This window comes from Typha angustifolia, chromosome 7 (assembly GCF_048772165.1).
Source record: "Typha angustifolia cultivar Huaian chromosome 7, ASM4877216v1, whole genome shotgun sequence".
Lineage (NCBI taxonomy): Eukaryota > Viridiplantae > Streptophyta > Magnoliopsida > Poales > Typhaceae > Typha > Typha angustifolia.
Genome location: NC_133245.1, coordinates 8,104,573 through 8,127,354, shown reverse-complemented (window position 1 = coordinate 8,127,354; position 22,782 = coordinate 8,104,573).

Sequence of the window (22,782 nt, the reverse complement as noted above, 5' to 3'; positions counted from 1 at the left end):
GTTTGGTCGTCTTTCTGTGGATGGTAGGATCCATCCTGCAATCTAAAAAACTCCATCCAAAAGTCACTCATAAATACATGATCATGATCGGGACAATCGTGCGTGGCATGCCATGTAATCGAGCAACGTCTCTAATAAAAATTTCAGCCACCGACTTGGCTAAAAATAGATGTGATAATGCCAAAAAATGCGTATACTTGCTCAATCTATCAACCACCACAAAGATAACTGAATAACCACGTACCAACGGAAGACCCTCTATGAGGTCCATAGAAATATCTTCCCAAACACGGTCCGATATAGATAAAGGTTGTAGTAATCTGGCCGGTTTCAATAAAGTTACCTTAGCCCTTTGACGGACTTTGCAAGCACGGACAAATCTCCTCACATCCCGTCTCAATCCTGGCCACGTGCAACTTTGAGATATCCTCCTATAAGTTGTAACAACCCAACATAAAAAAAAATAAAAATAATAATAATAATAAATAATCTCAGCCCAAGGCATATCATCTCAGCCCAAGGCGTTGCCACCAACTCGGGGAAGGTAGGTTGCATGACAGCATGGCCAACGCCAAAGAACCCCAAGGAGCTACGAGGATTTTTGGGTTTGACAGGTTACTACAAGCGGTTTGTAGCAGGATATGGGAAAATTGCTGCCCTATTGACTGTGTTGTTAAAGAAGGATGGCTTCATCTAGAGTGAGCAGGCCACGACAGCCTTCAAAGCCCTCAAGACCGCCATGACCACAACTCTCGTACTCGCGTTGCCCGACTTCACCAAACAGTTTATGGTGGAGTGTGATACTTTAGGGACAAGCATAGGAGTAGTGTTAATGCAGGAGGGATAGCCTATCACTTATCTTAGCAAGTCCTTGTCTGATAGCTCAAGGCATTGTCGACGTACGATCGTGAGATGTTGGCGATTACCAAGTGGCAACCTTACCTCATCGGTCAATGCTTTTAGATCCGAATGGACCAATAGAGCTTACCATACTTCTTGAGGTAGTGAGTACATGCACCAGCACAGTAGAGATAGGTATTTAAACTCATGGGATACGACTACGAAATTGTATATAAGAAGGGGATAGAAAATAGGGTCGCTAATGCCCTATCACGCAACTCGACACTGGCGGAGTTGGCGGCATACTTTGCACTTGTTTTTAATTTTTGGAGGTGCTGAGGCTTGTAGGTATTGCTAACCCTGCCTATACTATAATGTTACAGGAAATTAAGGTGTATCCAAGGAAGCATGTGGAGACCGAAGAGAGGGATGGGTTGATAATTTTTCAGGGTCGCATCCTTCTGCCAGTAGATACCGAGCTTTAACAGCAACTATTGGAGCATTTCCACAACACTCTTATAGTAGGGCATGAAGGAATGTTGAGAACATACAAATGGCTATCCCAAAATTGCAATGGGCAAGAAATGAAGGCTAAAGTAAGGTGTGAAAAAACCCCTAGACACACGTATGTATCTATACACTAGGCAATGATATCGCTCGTTCGCTTAAGTAAAAGTCCGAAGAAATATTAAAAACGAAAACAAAGATGAACGCCAAGATTTTAACATGGAAAAACCCAAAACGGGAAAAAAAACTACGGATCCAAATCAGATCAAAACCAATCACTAGAATATTAGCAGTTACAAGACTGACTCACAAAACAACCCGTAGATCCAAACGACTTTGTTCCTCTCAGTCTTGCTCGCTAGAACCCACGATTCACTGCTTCTCGTGATTGAAGTCCAACCTCAGTAGTCCTCGAGATTGATCTTTCGTCTAGATAGCCCTTAAGATTAAAGATTAAATTCTTGTAGATGAGTAGAACCTTGTTCGTTGAAGAACCGATGTAGCCTCAAGAAGTCTCCTTCAATAATCTTTTTCAACTACCCTAGAGATAGGGTTTCATAATCCTTATATATGATCTTCAAGATAGAGCCAAATCCGAGTCTTATCCGTACTCATGAAAGTCCAATATTTTCAAACTTCGTTGGTGCGTTCAAACGCGGCCTGAGTGCGTTCGAACGGCCCGACTTAATCTTAGGTGCGTTCGAACTGCTTTTCTCCAATAATCTTGCAATTCTTCAAACCAGAGATATTCTAGACTTGTGTAAAGCTCATATACATGAAAAAAATACACTTAGAATATTTTGTACATAATTGCCAACAAATAAAAACCTAACAATCTCCCCCTTTGGCAATATGTGACAAAACACCTAGGTTACAAGATATTACAAAGACTTCAAACTGAGCAATCAATAAGTCTAGAATATTTTGCACATCAATCCCTGTAAAGAAACATATACCAATCCAAGATCAAGTGAAAATAAATTGAAATGAATAAACAATCCAAACACAAGTTATCAACGGAGCATAAGTTCAAAAGTACTTAAGCAGACAAAGTTCACAATACTCCAAGTATTCCAAGCAAAGTTATAAGCAAGGTTATAAAGACTCTAATAAACTCCCCCTATTCCCATACTCCCCCGACACATCTAGACACCCAGACACTCTGCCCCTTTTTGACACAAATGCCAAAGACTAGGAACTCGGAGGAAACTGACGATGAAGAATCGTCAAGACAAAGTCAAGTACAGTCCCCTAACGAGCTTGCTCAGCTCGTAAATCATTCACTACCGAATGGAGATCCTGTACTTGAGTATTAAGCTGATCGAAACGGTCAGAGTACTGTGGTAACTCCCCCTCAGTGTGAGATGAGTCATCGTCAGAGCTATCATCAGAACTGTCGAGGTGCGATGAACGACCAGCGGCGAAAGAGGATGGCTTGAGAGGAGACAACTGGTCGTGAGCTTGACTCCGCTTAAGAGTAATACGATCCAACAGTTTTTGCGAAATAATGGAAGGTTCCAAAACATCCACACGCACCTTACTCTGAGTGCACAAATTTGTAATAAAGATGCCAAATGGTAACCCCTCACGAGGTGCTTCTTTCTAAGCAGCTGTAAAAATCGAATCATAAATCACGGCAGCCAAATCAATAGAGACTCCAGATAACATCGCATGAAGAAGGAATACACGATCCAGACTAATACTGGAATGTTGAGTCTTGGGGGTGATATTGTACAGACAAAAAAGGTGAAGCATGCGAGCTACCGATGTCAGCTTCGCATGCGGCATCATGTTTCCCTTCCAACGTTCCCCTTTGATCAGTACAGTACCAGCATATTCATTGACATCAGGAAGTGGAGCAGATGTTGAATACTGGAACTCACCATCAGGAAGACGAAGTTCAGCGCGAATAACATCTGAGTCCAAGTATACAAACACACCACGAACAGTAGAATGTATACAGCGATCTAAAACCGTGGCATTACTAAAAAAATTCCCAAACAACTTCCACATAAGCAGTCCCGCTCATCCGACACACAGATAACCATCCACGCTCAGTAAAGATCTGTTCAATCCCCAATTCAGACAAATCAGAAATAACCACGGGTCTTTCACAGATAATAGGACGAGTGCCAAAATTATGTTTGTAGCACCCGGCAGCCGTTGATGAAGAAAATTTTGGAGCCGAAGACGGTGACGAAGGCAGCCTTGGTTTCTTGGTCACTATTTCTTTTTTAGGCATTCTTGAGAAAGAAACAAGTTGCAAGATTCAATACATGCCCAAAGCAAACAAAAAAAATAGCAAGAATTCCAAAAAAATTTAGAAACCATGAAGGCCCTAAATGAAACCCATCTTTCTCTTGAAAACTCAAAGATATCACGTTCAATCTCACAAGAAACATCAAGGTGTTAACATTAATGTGATCAAAACATGAAAACGCACAAAATCAATCAAGATCAAGCAACTTTATTGAGTAAAAAAATAGGAAAATGATTGATGATCATACCTTGCAAAAGTGAAGAAAAACTCAAAGATTCGACCGAAAGATGCTAGATCCGGAGGAGAACTACCCTTTAAAAGGATTTGAAGTGAAAAATTCGATGAAAACACCAAGATCTCGAAGATATGAGAAGGGGAAAATGAAGGGTTTTTAGGGTTTGGAAAATGGAAGATGGAACCCTTAGGTTCGGACGCAGTATTTAAAGAACCCACGAGTGCATTCGAACGCACCAATTTGCGCGTTCGAACGCGCCAGTCATCGTGTTCGAACTCAAAAATCTACGTTCGAACGCCCTTTTTTATTTTTTATTTTTTATTTTTAATTTAAACTAAAACAAATCAAAAATCTTTTTGGAGATGCACTTCTAGAATTTCAAAATATATTCAAGACATAGAATATGATAATCAAATGAAATAAGTCATACACAGATCAATCAAATCATCAAAAATATATTATAATCAATTCGAATGCATCACTCAAAATTAAATTAATCTTGATTGATCATAACGATATGCATATGCAAGATGAGCATAGATAACATGAACCAATCTTCTTAAACAAACTTTCCTATATAAACAATGATGCAACACAGTAGTCAAACCGCCTTAGTATTGCAATTTTGCACTTTTCGACTTATTCTCCATAACATAACAGGAATTTTTCCTGTATTTTTTTTATAGAAACATATATGTGCAATGATGGCTTTCACACATGAGTAGGTAGCCCTTTTCTTATAGTACAAATCAAACAATGTGCAAGAAGAAATTCACATATATAATTTTTTTTTTAAATTTGCAAATAATGTACTGAGTCAAATAGGACTCTAAACAAGACGGCTTTCATACTAACTCATTATAGCCGTTTTCATTGCTCTTTTATGAACAAATTTTTGATGACTAAGCATGAGGTCAAACTGTGCAAATCAAGGTTAATAGTGAGCTATTTAAAAAAATAATTCATGATATCATGCTCACTCAAGAATACACATACATTATGAGTGCATTAAAATTAGTTTCATTATAATAGAAGTCGAGGGAGTGACAAAATCAAAATTGATACAATATACTACAAGATGACAAAATTGACTATAATAACTCATAATCAAGAGAAAAATCATATTTTTATGTTAAGAGTATATTATTGAATCTAGGAGTGCATCAAATTATTTTTTATAAACAAAATAAAACTCTCGACAAATCTGAAACCTAAAACCAAAGAAAATTTCAGAGTAAAAGAAAACCTAAAAAAAACGAAATGAAATAAAAAGAAACTCGCAAACTAAAAGAACACAAATTCCAATAAAATCAGTCCAAAGCACAAATCCCTAAAGAAGTACAAAGATACTCAAATCTCTATAAATTCAAAGGTTTTGTGAACAAATCTCCCAACTGTTTCTCTGTCTCAACATGTTCCAGTGCTATTATTTTGTCTTCAACTTACTCGCGTATAAAATGATGTCGGATGTTTATATATTTTGTACGCGAGTGTTGAATAGGATTTTTCGATATATTAATAGCACTCATGTTGTCACAACAAAGCACCATAGTATCTTGTTCAATGCCATAATCCTTGACCATCTTTTTCATCCATAGTAACTGAGAACAACAACTCTCTACTGCAATGTACTCGGCCTCCACAGTAGATAAAGATATCGAGTTTCGTTTCTTATTGTGCCAAGCAACCAGATTGTTTCCAACATAAAAACATCCACTTGAAATACCTTTTCTATCATCACATGAACCTACCCAATCAGAATCCGTGTATCCCGATATGATAGCACCCAATTTATAAGTAAACCAGATACCTAAATCAACTGTGCCACCGACATATTTTATGATACGTTTAACAGCAAACAAATGTGACTCCTTAGGTTCAGACTGAAACCTAGCACACACACCGATACTAAATGCAATGTCAGGTCTACTAGCAGTTAAGTACAAAAGACTCCCAATCATGCTCCTATAGAGTGTCTGATCAACACTTTTCCCGAAATGTCGTTACCCAGTTTGGTAGTTGTACTCATAAGAGTTCTAGGATGTTTTGCATTTTCTAAACCAAATTTAGTCACAAGATCCTTAGCATACTTGGTTTGAGCGATAAAAATCCCTCTCTCCAATTGAGTAATTTGAAGCCCTAAAAAGAACTTCAACTCACCCATCATGCTCATCTCAAAATGACTATGCATGAGATCTGCAAACTCCTTAGCTAATAATTGACTCGTCGCCCTAAAAACAATGTCATCCACATATATTTGTGCCACAACAAAATTCTTGTTTTCACGTCTAATGAACAATGTCTTGTCCACTCCCCCTCGAGTGAACCCCGCATCCACTAAAAAGGTGGTCAACTTCTCATACCAAGCTCTTGAAGCTTGTTTTAGCCCGTAAAGAGCCTTTTTCAATTTAAAAATATGAGAAGGAAATTTTTGATCTTCGAAACCCTTAGGTTGTTCCACATAAACATCTTCATTCAGGATACCATTCAAGAAAGCACATTTAACATTTATTTGAAATAATTTAAATTTTAAATGACAAACAATAGCAAGCAGTATACGAATAGACTCTAATATAGCAACATGAGCAAATGTCTCATCAAAATCTATACCCTCAACCTGAGTGTATCCCTGTGCTACTAGTTTGGCTTTATTTCGAACTATATTGCCATGTTCATCAATTTTATTCTTGTAAATCCATTTTGTTCCAATGACGTTCACATTCTTAGGTCTAGAAATACCAAACATCATTCCTAGAAAATTGCTCTAATTCCTCATGCATAGCATTAACCTAAGAATCGTCTAATAATGCTTCCTTCACATTTTTAGATTCAAAAGAAGATGTATAACAAGTAAATGATACCTCACTTTGGATTTGTCGTCTTGTCTTAATTAGTTCATTCACGTCTCCGATCACTTGTGATAGTGGATGATTTGATTTCACTCTGGCAGATGGTTCCGGTATGTTGCAGTCATTTTTGTTCATTTCAACTTTATCCTCGTCCTGATTCTTAATTTCCAGATCAAGCTCCTTTCCTATTTCTTCATAATATGTATCTTTCTAGATTTCATAAGCAGTCATTTTTGTACCTGGTCTTAGATAAACATGATTTATCATATATATCGTTGTATTGACCGTCTCTCCAAAACCTTTGAGTAACCTTTTTAGCGTGAAGCATAACCCTAGCCATTTCTTGCACAACTCGGTTTTTTCTTTCAACAATCTCGTTCTGTTGTGGAGTTATAGGAGCTGAAAACTCATGTTGAATACCAAGAGAATCATAAAATATAGAAAAATTTTCATTTTCAAATTCTCTACCATGATCAGAACGAATCCTAACTAGGGTTGTAGATTTTTTATTCTGCAATTTTAAGCATAGTGATTTAAAAACTTCAAAGGTTTCAGACTTCTCACGTAGAAAGGCAACCCAGATATATTTAGAGTAATCATCGACCATTAAGAATATATAGCGTTAACCTCCAAGACTTTCCGTTTTTATTGGACCCATCAAGTCCATGTGAACTAATTGAAGTAAACGGTCGGTGGTAGTTGAATTTACCTTCTTGTGTGAGATCTGAATTTGTTTTCCAATTTGACACGAACCGCACACTCTTTTTGACATTTCTTTCATCGTAGGTATTCCTCTTACTACTTCTTGTTTGGACAGAGTAAATAATTCCTTGTGATTCACATGTCCAAGACCTTGATACGATTCGGACTTCACCGACATCGTCTCAAGTTTGGATTTACCTTAGGATAAGATTGAGTTTTAGGATAAGATTGAGTTTTAGGATAAGATTGAGTTTTAGGATAAGATTGTGTTTTAGGATAAGATTGAGTTGTTGGTTAGCCTATAAAAGTATGTGTAGGGCAACCAAAATTATTATTGATTATTGAGAATTGAGTTTGCCTTGCCTCCTTCATCTTCTTCGCTCCCGTTCCCTCAATCTCCCCGGCGACGCCGCTTCTAATCTCCCTCGACAGGCCAATCACCCTAGTCCCTTAGGAGTGGCCCTCTTCTCCCCCTTCTTCCAATTTATCCATCGCTATCCCTAACCTTTCCATCATCCATAACCCTTCCACCATCACTTTTACACCGGTGCCACCCCATCAACACCGGCCCTCCACAATCCACCATTACCCAGGATTTCGTGCCTTCATCCACGGAATCCAAAAACAGAGTATCCTGATGTTCGTCCACTAAACGAACGATATTTCGAGATCCCCATCTCCGATTCGCCTGAAACTAGATCCGTTGGAAAGCTCTTTTCCGGGCCTACAACATATCAAAATTTCACAGCGATCCAACGGTGGGATATTTCGGGATCTGATCTCAAAGTTCCGTGCAAGATCGTATTAATCTTGAATCAGAGCCATAGCACCAAAAGAGGGTTCGTATCAATCTGGTATCAGAGCCTATAGCCGAGGAAGGATCGTAACAAGCTGGTATCAGAGCCACCGTTCCTCGGACAAGCGCTTCCAATGACGATCACTCGATCTAATAGGAATACGGAAGAACCTAGCGTTCTATCCATGTTGGGGTCTATTTCCAAACAGATTGCCATCAACAAGCAAATAATGATGGAGATGATGCAGGAAATACGGGCATGGACGAAACCTTTTTCAACAAGCAAGGCAATCACAAGACAGCATTGGGAACCCTCCACAACATACCCAACATCCTCCACGGCCTCCCCGTTCATCACAAAAATAGGGGAGAGTTCGGCTATCCGGCAAGATCGAGATTCTACACCTCGACCCATGGTCAGCCGCAACGAACTGCCACCGGCTACAATGAGATCCTCAACCATTGTAGCAGCCCTCGGAACCTCCACATCTTCCCATGCACCGGAGACCTCGTCGACAAACCGCGAAGTGCTGGCTACGCCACACCTGGTCGCTGGATATCCCTCATCAGGAATCCTCATCAGTGGTGAAGGAGATGATCCGAAATCGCGAATTTCGACACTTGGGCCGCCTTTCACTAGCTCCCTTTGCAACCATAGTGAGTCGGCAACTAAGAAGAAATCGCATATGGCCTCCAGCGATCTTCTACCATTCTCCTCGGTCAATCGACAGTCGACCACGACAGCTTCATCACCAGCGATGACGTTGCAGCTCCCTGCCAAGCTACCACTCAAAGGAGAAGGCCACGATCTTCCACCCATGGCAGCTGAAAGTGCAGATGTGGCTGGACATCGAGGAGAAGAAGTTGAGGAGCAACATCACGCGGAGGACACGATGGCCAAAATCTCCCTCCACGCCTATTCGGGGACAGCTGCGCCAAAGACATTGCGGGTGAACGGAGTAGTCAAGAAGACCACAGTGAGAATCTTGATTGACACCGGGTCCACCCACAACTTCATTGACAAGAGGCTCCTTAGGAAGATTGGGCTCGAGTCGGAACCCACGGAAGGGTTCGATGTGACGATTGGAGATGGCACCACCTTGCGAGCAGATTCTATTTGTGGAGGTGCAGAATTGAAGGTGCAAGGCCAAACTTTCACATTGGATCTTTATCCATTGGCCTTGCAAGGTGCCGATATTGTTTTAGGGACCCAATGGCTTCGGAGCTTGGGGCCCGTGACCTTTGATTTTACAAGCCTCACATTGACTTTTTGGAGAGATGATCAGAGAGTGTTGTTGGATGGAAGTAAACCGCTGCTTGAACTTCCAAAAGAAAGGGGGCTCGCTTCTTTCTCGGCACCCACTTTTCCTTTCTTTTCAGATCTACGGAGAGCCAGTGCAGAGGATAGTGATCTGGTCCGACTCATGGAGGAGTTGAGAGAGAACCCCTCAAGCAACCCCGAGCACGAGGAGCGCAATGGGTTAGTACTAGAGCACGGGCGAATCAAGGTACCCCGAAACGAAGAGCTACGGAGGCTATTGATGTCACACTTCCATGATACTCCTATAGCAGGTCATGAAGGGGTATTACGTACTTACAAGCGGCTGGCCCAAAACTGTACTTGGACTGGGATGAAGACGGACGTGAAGAAGTATGTGCGTGAATGTCAAATCTGCCAACGAGCCAAATCGGAGGCATTCAAGCCTAGCGGGCTACTGCAACCACTACCGATACCAGAGCGTATTTGGGAGGATATCTCCATGGACTTCATCGAGGGGCTGCCGGAAGTTCGAGGACAATCGGTGGTGTTTGTTGTGGTGGATAGACTGAGCAAGTATGCACATTTCATAACATTGTCTCACCCGTTTTCAGCAAAAAGGGTTGCTGAAATTTTTGTTCGGGAAGTGGCACGCTTGCATGGGATGCCTAGGACGATCGTGTCAGACCGGGATCGCATCTTCATAAGTGAGTTTTGGTCCGAGTTCTTCAGATTGCAAGGGACTCAAATCAATCTTAGTTCAGCATATCACCCCGAGACGGATGGCCAAACCGAGGTGGTGAATCGTGGACTAGAGCAATACTTGCGATGCTTTGTGGCGGATCGACCAAAGGATTGGGTCAAATTTCTTCCTTGGGCTGAGTGGTCATACAATACCGCTCATCACTCAAGCATTGGCATGACCCCATTTGAGGCGGTTTATGGGCGCACTCCCCCTGTCTTGCGTGCCTACGATAGACTCGCGGCGACGGATAGGACTGAGCTTGACTTGGAGCTTGCTGATCGAGATGAAACATTGAGACGGCTCAAGACTCACCTAGCCACAGCACAAAACCGCATGAAGCAAACGCATGACAAAGGCAGACGTGAGCGAGAATTTGAGGTGGATCAATTGGTGTTCGTTCGAGCTCAACCGTATCGACAATCCACATTGAGGCCAATTTTGAACCAAAAGTTGGGATACAAGTACTATGGTCCGTACCGAGTGCTACAACGAATCGGTCCAGTAGCTTACCGATTGGACCTACCTGAAGGAACCAGGATACATCCCGTCTTCCATGTCTCGGCATTGAAGGCCCAGATCGGGCCTAACCATGTAGTGGGTTCGACCTTACCCGAACCAATGGAGGAAGATGGCTCCACTGAGCCGGTTCGAGTCCTAAGTCGTAGGAGAAGACGCCAAGGATCCAGATTAGAGACTGAAGTGCTGATTGAGTGGTTGGGCAAACCTACTGACGAGTCTACATGGGAGCTAGAGGCAGACATCATGGATCGCTTCCCAAATTTCAAACCTTGAGGACAAGGTTGCGGAAGCGTGGTGGATTGATACGATTCGGACTTCACCGACATCGTCTCAAGTTTGGATTTACCTTAGGATAAGATTGAGTTTTAGGATAAGATTGAGTTTTAGGATAAGATTGAGTTTTAGGATAAGATTGTGTTTTAGGATAAGATTGAGTTGTTGGTTAGCCTATAAAAGTATGTGTAGGGCAACCAAAATTATTATTGATTATTGAGAATTGAGTTTGCCTTGCCTCCTTCATCTTCTTCGCTCCCGTTCCCTCAATCTCCCCGGCGACGCCGCTTCTAATCTCCCTCGACAGGCCAATCACCCTAGTCCCTTAGGAGTGGCCCTCTTCTCCCCCTTCTTCCAATTTATCCATCGCTATCCCTAACCTTTCCATCATCCATAACCCTTCCACCATCACTTTTACACCGGTGCCACCCCATCAACACCGGCCCTCCACAATCCACCATTACCCAGGATTTCGTGCCTTCATCCACGGAATCCAAAAACAGAGTATCCTGATGTTCGTCCACTAAACGAACGATATTTCAAGATCCCCATCTCCGATTCGCCTGAAACTAGATCCGTTGGAAAGCTCTTTTCCGGGCCTACAACATATCAAACTTTCACAGCGATCCAACGGCGGGATATTTCGGGATCTGATCTCAAAGTTCCGTGCAAGATCGTATTAATCTTGAATCAGAGCCATAGCACCAAAAGAGGGTTCGTATCAATCTGGTATCAGAGCCTATAGCCGAGGAAGGATCGTAACAGACCTTGATGCCAAAGATCTGCAGTGTCGAAAGAGGCACTGTTACATTTCAGTTTATGTGAAGTTCCAACAACATAGCAATTATCAAATGTTCTAGATCCATAGCATATAACATTACCATCATGATCTAGAATAGTACAATCATTTTTAGAGAATTTTACCTCATAATCTTCATCACAAAATTGACTGATGCTTAGTAGATTTACTTTCAAGCCCTTAACATAAAGAACATTTTCGAGACTAGGAATCCCTGGAGTACTTACCTTTCCTTTATCTATTACCTTTGATGAATTACCATCTCCGAATGTCACAACTCCCCCTTCATATTTTTCAAGATTAGAATATAACGACTTGTCACCCGACATATGTTTTGAATAGCCACTGTCTAAATATCACAAATCAGAATTTAAAGCTTTCAAGGCTGTATGCACAACATAACATTTCAAATCACTTTTCTTGACCCATATGGCCTTTGTTTTCATCCCATAAATGAAAGTAGTTCTAGGTTTTTGCAAAAATTTGCAATGAGGTCGAATATGCCCTAGAATGCCACAATGATAGCATGTCAGAACAAACCCTTTTCTACTCACCTTTTATCGAGGAGTGTGACTAGAGTTTACCTTTGGTACCATCGAAGATTCACCAGTTTGTAGATTCAACTTCAATTTAGAAGGATTCATCTAGGATTGCTTTGAAAATGCGATTGATGGCTTCAGGTATTCTTCCTTTTGTATACCTGCAGAAATAAAAACAGTTTTATTATTATTTGAATTACAAGTGTATCCAACACCATACCTGTCTTTTCTAGAGATCTAAGCTTTTAGAATCTCGTCCAGTTTGTTTTTCCCTTTTAGAAATGTAACTTCCTTATGCAATCGCTCTAGTTCAATTTCATCAGCCTTCATTTTATTTTTCGCATTGTCAAGTTGTTCAAAAAGGTCTTTGACACGTTCAAGCTCCAATTTGTACTTTTCCTCAAATTGAATTATTTCTGGTTCAATTACCTTGAGTCGTTGAAGTAGTCTAAGATTGCTTTTCTTGAGTTTAAACGACTCCAGATACAAATCATTATATGCCTTTTGAATTTTAAATTCATCTTCCTCAGCTGGTAACATATCCTGATCATCTGTACTATCAGTATCAACAACAGAGTCAGTATTAAGCAGAGAAGAGGTAAAGGCTACAAAGTTTTCTTCGTCTTTTTAAGAATCATCATTAGATTCATCTGAATTATCCCAAGTAACTTTCATAACTTTACCATTTCTCTTAAGACGATTAGGGCATTCTTGTGCGATATGTCCAAAACCAGAACATTTAAAACATTGAACTTTATTCTCAAAATTCTTATTTTTCTGTTTGACATTGTTATTGCTACCACCTGTATTCGAACTAACAGTATTCTTCTTTTTCACAAAAGCTTTGATTTTTTTAAATTTTTCAGCATTCAACTTGTTTGGCTTTCGAAAGAATTTATTAAACTTTTTGACAAACATAGCCAACATTTCAACATCTAAATCACCTTCATCATCAGACTTTTCTAAATTTTGTTCAACTGTGGATAGGGCCATCCCTTTGGACTTCCTTGGTTTTGAAAGACTAGACTCAAATGTTTGTAGATTTCCTACCAATTGTTCAACTTTCATAGAATCGATATCCTTACTTTCCTCAATAACTGTAACTTTCACCTGAAACCTTTTTGGAAGAGACCTAAGGATCTTACGGACAATTCTGTTTTCAGGAATTTTCTTTCCTAGGTTGAAACTGGAGTTGACTATATCACTCAGCTTTGCATAGAACTCATCAAATGTCTCATTCTCCTCCATATGTAAAGTTTCGAAACTAGTAGTCAACCTCTGAAGTTTCGAAAGTTTTACAACCATAGTTCCTTCATGAGTGTCCAGGCTTCTTTTGCTATCTCACAAGTAGAAATTCTTCTAAATTCTTCCGAGGAAACATAACTAAAAATTACATTTATTGCTTTGCTATTCCAGCCAACTTTTTCATAATCTGTCTTATCCCATGACTCAATCGGTTTCTCAATAAACTTATCATTCACCATGTACATTGGTGGACTCCAACCGTTCACAACGGCCATCCATACTCGCTCATCTACAGACTTCAAATAAGCTCTCATCCTAGCTTTCCAATATCCATAATTTGATCCATCTAGAATAGGAGGTCTAATAGATGATGGTCCATCTCTACGAAAATCCATGCCTATCTGATCTCTCTTAAAGAGTGAGAGAACCTGCTCTGATACCAATTGAAAAAACCCCTAGACACATGTATGTATCTAAACACTAGGCAAAGATATCGCTCGTTCACTTAAGTAAAAGTCTGAATAAATATTAAAAACGAAAGCAGAGATGAACGCCAAGATTTTAACGTGAGAAAACCCAAAACGGGAAATAAACCACGGATCCAAACTCGGATCAAAACCAATCACTAGAATATTAGCAGTTACAAGACTGACTCACAAAACAACCCGTCAATCCAAACGACTTTGTTCCTCTCAGTCTTGCTCATTAGAACCCACGATTCACTACTTCTCGTGATTGAAGTCCAACCTCAGTAGCCCTCGAGATTGATCTTTCATCTAGATAGCCCTTAAGACGAAAGATTAAATTCTTGTAGATGAGTAGAACCTTGTTCGTTGAAGAACTGATGTAGCCTCAAGAAGTCTCCTTCAATAATCTTTTTCAACTACCCTAGAGATAGGGTTTCATAATCCTTATATATGATCTTCAAGATAGAGCCAAATCCGAGTCTTATCCGTACTCATGAAAGTCCAATATTTTCAAACTTCGTTGGTGCGTTCGAACGCGGCCCGGGTGCGTTCGAACGGCCCGACTTAATCTCAGGTGCGTTCGAACGGGCCCAAGTGCATTCCAACGCGATAGCTTGAATTCTTCAGATTGCGTTCGAACGCGTTTGTGAACGCAGCTCTTGGTCTGTGTGAACGCAGTACCCGCGTTCGAACGCATTTGTGAACGCAGCTCTCAGTCTGTGTGAACGCAGTACCCGTGTTCGAACGCGTTTGTGAACGCGGTGTGAACTCAACAACTTTTCTCCAATAATCTTGCAATTCTTCAAACCAGAGATATTCTAGACTTTTATAAAGCTCATATACATGAAAAAATACACTTAGAATATTTTGTACACAATTGCCAACAAATAAAAACCTAACAAGGTGCTATGTCAATGAATGTCAATTTTGCCAACATGCTAAAACCAAAACCATGAAACCCACCGGACTACTCCAACCTCTTCGTATTCCATAGAATATTTGGGAGGACATCTCTATGGATTTTATTAAGGGACTTCCAAAAGTTAGAGGTTATTTTGTAGTGTTGGTATTAATGGATCGTCTTAGCAGCGTCAATGGATCGATCGAAGGTGAATTTAGAGTTGATCGACAGTGATGAGACCCTAAGGAGGTTGAATAAGAATCTCACAGTAGCTCAAAATCACATGAAACCGGTCTATGACTGGGGACATCGTGAGCGAGAGTTTGCTGTGGGTGATTTGGTTTATGTACAAGCACAGCCTTATCGGCAGCTCACTATAAGGTCAGTATCGAAGCAAAATCTCTTTTTCTAGTATTTTTAACCCTATAGGGTCAAGGTAAGGGTTGGACTAGTTGCATATTTGTTGAATTTACCAAAGGGAACACGGGTTCATCAGATATTCCATGTATCAATTATAAAGCCAATAATTGGACCTGATATCAAAGTGGGGATCGACCTACCCTAGCCTATTGTGAAATAGGATATTGATGAGCCAATTCAGATTTTTGCTAAGCGTAGGACAACATGACGGATGCTTGGAGATGGAGGTCTTGGTGGAGTGGTTGGGTCAACCCACTAACGAGGCGACATGGGAGTTGGAGGATGATTTGATGGACTATTTTTCTCACTTTGCACCTTAAGAACAAGGTGAGAGAAGCATGGCGAGTTGTTGCAGTTCTTGATTGAGATACAAATTGGACATAACCCTAACCACATCATCCATGTCTATCTCGCCACCTTCTGACCTTTAGTTATTATTTCCTTCATATCTTTTGATTTACTCACCCAATCGATGGGATTCTTGTTGCATTGCATTCTTAACTTCCAATGGAACAACGTATCTAAATCTTAGATCATTTCAATGGTTGGATCGATCATTATTGCCTATTAAAGTTTTGTGTTGAGTTTTGTCCAAATTAGCAACTTGGATAGGCAATCATCTTCCACGAAGGCAATTGTAACAGTTGCTTCTTTTACAAAATTTAGCACGATAGCTAAATTTTGAGCACTTATAATAGAATGCTATTTCTATAACTCATCGCCTAGTGATCTTGTTCTCCATAGTGAAAACATCCAATTTCATGACGCTTATTCATCTCTAATGATGAAACCCTAGTCGATTCTTGTGTTTTTAATTCAGGTACTTGCTTCTTGCCAAACCCTAATAGGATTTCTTTTTCTAAAGGTTTGGTATATTGCCCTTCCTCCCATTTGAGTGGTCTCTCACCTCGAAGGAGTACATCTCCCTTTGAATTCTCTTTCAGGTGTGAGATTAGCCAACCCTTTTTTGAGGAAATTCCACTTTCGTCGATCTTTGATAGCCTCTTTATTATATTTCCTAAAGCACTTGGATCCACCACATTGAAATCCTGGGCTGAATCCTATTATGAATCATGTGTCTATTCCTGACCAAGCTCAGATGCAGGGAAGCAGTCCGTACAGTCGGAGGAGAATATTCTCAAAATATTATTTTATAATCAAAAAATTATGAAATTAGTGGTGATCATTTCATATCTTCCTGATCTATGCTTTTGATATTCACACCATTCGCAGATTCTAGTTGCACTTGGGGCAAAATTATGCAATATTGTGATGAAGGTGGAGATGACGAGTGATGGTGATAAAAGTGGTTTTAATAGTGATGAGTTTGGTGGCACGTGTTGTTGAAGGGATAAAGATGAGAGGGAAGAAGTTGGTCAAGATCCCAAGGAGGAGGGAGGACTTGACAGTCGAAGGGGATTAGAGGTATCCAGCGTCAAGATTACACACGGTTAGGGCTTGAATGAGGAGGAAGAAGAGTTAGGATACAAAAGAAAGGAAAGAAAATTAATATCCATTCATAATGATCCCTTAGGTTTTCATCCACATCTTAAGAGGCTAATCTAACCAATCAAACTAACAAGTAATAACCCTAAAAATAGTGCATTCTCGCTGAGCAGGTTCGAATGCGCAATTCGCGTTCTCTATCCTTTTGAATGTATGTAGGCATTCGCACGCATGCATTCAAACGGGGTCGAGCGCGTTCGAACGCACAATTTGTGTTTTTTGTCGATGCAAATGATACGATTTAGATTTCTCCGAGGTCGTCTCGAGCAGAGATACACTTTAGAAGTTTCTTTGTTTCTAGTTTTATTGTTTAATTTTTAAGAAAATGAGTTTTCTGTAAGTCGCGTTCGAACGCAGGTGGAGTGTGTTTGAACGCGATTGTGAACGTGGTTGTAAGAGTGTGCATTGTGCGTTCGAACGTCACGTTCAAACGCACTGTGAACGCATGCATTGTGTTTGCAAATCTAGAGAAGTAGGAAATAGGTGTTCGAATGCCTGCATCGTATTCGTAAATCTAGAGAAGAGCAAACTCGATGCGATCGAAAGCGGTCGGCGAAATTATATTATTTAGGGTTAATTTTGAGTTGTTTGGTTAGCCCCTAAAAGGGATGTGGATGGCAACCAGAGGTCATTATTGAAGAATTGAGTTTTATCTTGCCTCCCTCATCTTCTTCGCTCTCGTTCTCTCAATCCCCGGTGACGCCGCTTCTAATCTCCCTCGACCGGCCAATCACCCTAGACCCTTAGGGGCGGCCCTCTCCTCCCCTTTCTTCCAATCTATCCAACACTTGCCCCGTAACCCTTCCATCAACCATAACCTTTCCACCACCATTTTTAACCGGTGCCACCCCATTAACGCCGGTCCTCCACCAACCACCATCACCTAGGAACTCGTGCCTCCATCCACGGCTCCAAAATAGACCACCCTGACGTTTGTCGACTAATCGGACGATATCTCGAGATCCCCACATCCGATTTGCTTGAAACTTGATTTGTTGGAAAGCTCTTTTCTAGGGCTACAATATATATAAATTTCACATCAATCAGATAGCGGCATATTTTGGGATATTATTTTAAAGTTCTGTACCAGATCCAATCTAGATCAGAGAATTGGAAGAGATTGAACCTTAGCCTAAGGGGATATCGTATCAAGCTTGGTATCAAAGCCACCTTTCCTTGGACACGCACTTCCTATGATGACAACTAGAGCCTTGGCTACACGGCGAGATGAAGAAGAAGAGATTCTCCCAATAGAGAAGGGGGAAACGGTTGCGGGAACTTCCACCTACGAAACCGCCCGATCTAATCGGAATACAAAAAAATTTAGTGTTCAAGTAGTGTTGGGGTCTCTTTCCAAACAAATGGCCATCAACAACCTGATGATGATAGAGATGATGCAGGAATTACGGGCGACGAGGGAAGCCATGACAAACGAGAACGCACCATCGACTCCACGACGCAAGTCCACTTCTATGAACCCACCGCCGCTGGTTCAAAATTTGCAGCCATAAGAGCCGCTGCTGCCACCACCCTATAGGCAGAGGCAGGCAAGAATGGTTCCACCAGGCCCAGTTGTAGGTGAACCCATCCAACGAGCAAACCACTATGGAGATCACTATGGAGGTCAAGATCCTGTGGGCGGGTCAATACGATCCGGAACCATGGTGAGTTAATCAAAACCGAAGGAGGGATCATCAACCCTTCATGGTGCATCCTCCCCCCGGTTAGACAAGGACTTGGACATTATCCGAAACAAGACAACAGCATCCGTGGACAAGTCATGCATCTCGAATTCCCCAAGTTCAAAGGTGGCAACCCAATTGATTGGTTATATAGGGCGGAGCAATTCTTCGCATACCAAGCTACGGCGGAAGAATACAAGGTAACGCTTGCGAGCTTCCACCTTGAGGATGCGGCGCTTCATTGGTTTTGAGTAGCCAATGCCATTGAGGCTATCAAAACTTGGGCTGACTTTTGTGCCGATATCACACGACGATTTGGAGCATCGAGGTATGAAGACTTTGATGTTCTCCTCTCAAAGACAATGCAAAAAATCACGGTTGGGGCATACCAAGAAGAATTTGAGAGGATAAGTAGCCGGTGTCATCCACCATGAACGGATCAGCAACTTCGCAGCACCTTCATCTCCGGGCTGCGGGGAGACATACAAGCCGATGTGAGGGCTTTAAGGTCTAGAACCTTAAAGGAGGCCTTCGAAGATACGGTACTTATGGAAGACAAACATAGGGCCATGAAGTTATACCTGAAATAGAGTTGGACGAGCCAAGGGAGTCGCAATCAAGCTCAACAAACCATAGCGACCGGAAATACCACTAAAGTACCGAGAACCGCTGCTGTGATGGTGCCTCCTCAAGCACCCTTGAAGCCATCCCAAGATGTGAAGTACGCACCTAGAGGTCCGGGACGAGCACTCACACCTGCTCAAGTGGAGGAATGAAGAGCCAAAGGCCTATGCTTTCGTTGTGATGAGAAGTTTGTACCCGAGCATCGCTGCACTAAACCAATGGGATCGGTGTTGCTAATTGATGGATTGGAGGAGGCTGAGGATGAGTTTGCAGCTGAAAATGCAGGTGTGACTGGACATCAAGGAGAAGAAGCTGAGGAGCAACCCATGGAGGATATGATATGAAACACCCACTTCCAAAAATTCACGTGTTCTTCACGTGGAGCATGTCCACATGATTCCCACGTGATCGATCAGTGAAATAATCTCACCAAGTATTTGAATAAGTCAATAAATACCATAATAATACAACAAATAATCCTAAATTATAATATCACAGGCCTCAACAAGCCTCTAGGAATACAAGTCCATCACAAATTTGCTAAAACATAAATACCCTCGCAGGGGCTAAGTCCAACTGAAATAATAGAATAAACAAATGCTAAAAATAAGGAATGAATCTGCTACTCCTCGATGTCCGCATCCTCTATAATCATCTCTGAAATATTTCCACTAAATTGGCAGTGAGCACGGGGCCCAGCAAGTAAAATCTAATAATAATCTAAGAATATTACATGATAAGTAAAAATGCAACTCATAACATGTCAGGGAAAATGTACATAATGACTTTTAATAGCTTTCATCATTATAGCTTATTTTACATAGAAAATCTACGCAGGAGTCGAGTCATAATAACATATCTCACATAGCATCATAAAAATCGAGGGGGACTAGTCAACTAGCGGTATTATCGCTCATACATGCCTGGCGACGCTGCATATAACCGGTTGTCTATGGCCATCAGACTAAGGACCCAAGTCGTAGGCCTATCAACACCGCTCTAGTAATCATCGCACAGAGCGAAATCATCACATACGGCTGATAAGAGCACACAGCTCAATAGACGCCCTAACCCTATGTCCTCAGGTACCGGTAGAACTACAATCCCTACCTCTCAATCATCTTTTCTAATATCATACTAGTCAAGTCTCCAACTAGGGCAGTGTAATCACCTAAATGCTCCACCTGCTACCGACCTCAGGTGTAGGCCGCTAATATAATACTATATAATATACACTCTACCCCTAACCCCGGGTTGAGTAGGTAAAAGGGCACTGCCTAACTGGGACTTGACTAATAGCGATACGTGCGTGTGGTGCCATGACTTCTATTATTTACTTAACATAATCATCATAATAATAGATATTATAAACAAGCATAGAGTCTATCATACATGTACATTAAGTGATAAATAATACAAGTAAGAACTGACATGTAATTAAATGCAAATATGAGATGTCATATAAGTTTCATAAGTAAGAAAACGGCATTTAATTATCACAGGTAAGATATGACATAAGCATGCATTTTTAAAGACTATTATAGAATTCTACTCACCTGGGGTATTTCTGGAATCCGTCTTACTCTCCTAATCAGTCGGCTCTTCTTGAATTTCAAGATCCTTCCCGCACAATGCTGAATCTAATAATTTATAAATAAAATAAACATAAAATTAATGGACTTATAAACTAACCATCTTGTTGTGTATATTTAAGTTTGATTCTCTAGGTCTGAGATATTATTTGTCCTAATTAAAATAATAATGGTCATTAGAGCCGTTCACATTGTAAATGTGAAGATAATTGAGAAGACTAATAAATTCAAATACTTATTTGATTTTGTATAGTCCCTAATTTTATTAATAACATGGTTGAGAAAATAATAATAATTACAATTTAGGTAGCTAACAGAATTTAAAAAAATTAATAGACTCAAAATTAATTAGACTAGGGTTCAAAATGTTAAAGATTGGGCTGAGCTCAAGGCCCAGCAAATTAAGTGAGAGTGAGAGAGGGAGAGTGGGCTGTAGACCTACCTGCAGCCCACTGGACCAGAGGTAATGGACTGGGCTCAAGAGCCCAGTCTAGCAGGGTGAGATGGTGGACTGGGCTCCAGAGCCCAGTCTAACAACAAATAAGGAAGTGGGCTGCGGGAGGCCCCGCAGCCCACCAGAAACTAAGAGGGTGGACTGGGCTCCAGAGCCCAGTCCACCGAGACCTTAGAGAAGAGGGGACTGTGGACTTGGGCTACAACGTAGCCCACGCCACAGCCCACAGAGAGAAAGAGAGCGGTGGGGGGGGGGCCCAACCTCCACCCTCTCCTCGTCTCCTTGACAGAGAAGGAGAAACAGAGGAGAGGGGTGTTGCTGCCAGTGATCCTTGTCAACGGCAGCCCCCCTGGTTCCAGCAACTTCTCCCCAAGTTGACTAGGTCGACTTGGGCGCAGGAGTGGACAGAACCTCCGGCTAGTGCGGCTGGAGGGTAAGAGTTGAGGAACTCCATGGCCGGCGGCCATGGAGTTTTCAACTCAGAGCTAGGTGGGCTCGAAGCCCTCTTCTCGGGTACCCACATGTTTCAAGTGAAGAGGTGGGTCGGCCGAGGTTGACAAGTGAGGCCACCACCGCCGGTGGTGGCCGCTGGTGCCAAAGAAACCCAACAATGGGAGGCGACATGGCATCGCCTCCCTCGCGCCCCGTGGGTACCCAATTTGGGTACCTACAGCAAGGGGGTGAAGTAGGAAAACTTCCCGAACCGGTGGGTGGTCGACCCGAGGTCGCCAGTCGGCGAATTTCTCCGGTGAAAGCAGACGAAAATAAAATCCTAATTATGCATGCTTAACTAGACTATTTTCAAATTAAACTAAAGAGGGGATGAAGGCTGCCGGCACTTCGGTGACTTGCTGCCTGCGATGAAAACTTCGGCGGTTCGGGAGAGAAAAGAGAGTAGGGAAAAGCGAAGAAGGGGAGATTCCGAAAAGAAGGAAACTCGAGGGGGAATGAGTGGAGATTAAATAGAGAAGAGGTGGAGAGGGCAACGGAGTGGAGTTAACTCCACTCCAGCGCACTTCTCTCCCACCTCTCGCAACTAACTACGAGAGGTGGGGGAGGGGGAAGGAGGAGTCAATGCACGCGCTTGGCGCGTGCGCTGCGGTTAGGGTGCACGTGCATGGCGCGTGTGCTATTTTTTTTTTTTTTTTAACGGGTGTTACATGATAGCCGAAATTTCCCTCCACACCTATTCGGGGATAGTTGTGCCAAAGAATTTGCGGGTGAACAGTGTAGTCAAGAAAACCACAGTGATAATCTTGATTAACACCGGGTCCACCCACAACTTCATTGACAAGAGGCTCCTTAGGAAGATTGGGCTTTAGTCGAAACCCACGGAAGGGTTCAATGTGACGATTGGAGATGGCACCACATTGCGAGCAAATTTTATTTGTGGAGTTATGGAATTGAAACTGCAAGACCAAACTTTCACATTGGATCTTTATCCATTGGCCTTGAGAGGTGCCGACATTATTTTAGAGACTCAATGGCTTCAAAGCTTGGGGCCCATAATATTTGATTTCTCAAACCTCACACTGACATTTCGGAGGAATGGTCGAAGGGTGCTACTAG